We start from the raw sequence: 1621 nt of genomic DNA, 5'->3' as shown, positions 1-1621 counted from the left end.
CCCGCCGAGTTTGTAGCTAGAAGGAAGATGGCGGGTCTGGAGGCGCAGTTATCTGATGAAAGAAGGGAAAAAGCAGCCCGTGCACAGTATAACTCGGAGCAGTTTACTTGTGTAGAAATGGAAGGTTATGAAGATCAGATATTGATAACAAAACATGGCGACTCGGGAAATGGAACGTTTTTGGATCCAAAGAACAGAATCTGTTTTAAATTTGATCACTTAAGAAAGGAGGCAACTGATCCAAGACCCTGTGAAGTAGAAAATGCAATTGAATCATGGAGAACTTCAGTAGAAACTGCTCTGCGAGCTTACGTAAAATAACATTACCCGAATGGAGCCTGCACTGTGTATGGCAAAAAACAGATGGGCAGCAAACCACTACTGCATGCACGGAAAGCCATCAGTTCCCAGCAAAAAACTTTTGGAATGGTCGCTGGAGGTCAGAATGGAGGTTTACAGTCACTCCTCCAACCACTCCAGTGGTTGGCATCTTGAAAATTCAGGTTCATTATTATGAAGACCGTAATGTTCACCTAGTGCGTCATAAAGATATACAAGATTCCCTAACAGTGTCTAATGAAGTGCAAACAGCAAAAGAATTTACAAAGATTGTAGAAGCTGCAGAAAATGAGTACCAGACTGCCATCAGTGAGAATTATCAGACAATGTCGGACACTACTGTCAAAGCCTTACATGGATAATTGCCAGTTACATGCACTAAGATTGATTGGAACAAGATCCTTAGCTAAAGATTGGCAAAGAGATGCAGAATACATAAAATGAACATTGCATGACTGGATCATTTTAGTGTCTTTGTGTTAAAAAATTATTGCAAAAGTATTCTGAACTGTCAAGCTGCCCAGTCACATGGGCTATTGCCATTTAAAATCACTGTAATTAGTTTGATTAGAGCACAAAACTTAGCTAATTAACCATTATTTTTCATTTTGTTCTAAGAGGATTGAACATCAGTTTAGTTTAAACGTCTCACTTTCTGTTAGTCCTTTCTTTCTTACAATGAAGAGATGGTTCTTCTAGTTTATGGTTAAAAGTTTTTGAAGTGTTTCAAAAATATTTTACTTACTGTCACCCTAAAATTGTTATCTTTTGGTTTATCAAATGGTTAATTTTGATATTTCCCCAGTTGGTGGTTGATGGATTTAGCCATATATGCTGCTAAAGAAATTGTCTATCTTCTGTCCCTCACCTGTTCCATTTATGTAAGGTTGAGATTAGAGGGAAAACATTTTCTATATCGATTGTGTTTTTAAACCTTTCAAGAAGGTTATTTAGCTAGCTTAGTACTTAATTTTTTTTAAACAAGGCAAAGTCTAATGCTGTTTTGAGATTCTGAAATTAAATGAAAATACTTATTTCAGAAATGCATTTAATGCTTTTTTCTTGTGACAGTTACGCACATCAGCTTGAATTCCATATGTCCCAGAGTTATTTTTATCATAAAACCACAAATGTATTATAACAAGGCAAATTGTAATATATATAATCCTGAACTCAAAAAAGAAAAAAAAAAAAACAAACTCTGATCTTCTGTATAGCCGGCCCTACGTGTATAAAAGTCTTTCTCTATTGCAATTCCCCTGCCTTGATAAATCTACTCTAT

At 36.1% G+C, this 1621-nt stretch overlaps 1 pseudogene; it reads left to right on the top strand.

Annotated features, from left to right (window-relative positions):
- The first annotated feature begins 27 nt into the window (after window positions 1-27).
- LOC105544076 lies at window positions 28-778 on the top strand (annotated as a pseudogene).
- The last annotated feature ends 843 nt before the right edge of the window (window positions 779-1621 follow it).

Source organism: Mandrillus leucophaeus, unplaced genomic scaffold, assembly GCF_000951045.1.
Source record: "Mandrillus leucophaeus isolate KB7577 unplaced genomic scaffold, Mleu.le_1.0 Scaffold297, whole genome shotgun sequence".
Lineage (NCBI taxonomy): Eukaryota > Metazoa > Chordata > Mammalia > Primates > Cercopithecidae > Mandrillus > Mandrillus leucophaeus.
This window is presented reverse-complemented; position numbering and strand designations above follow the sequence as displayed.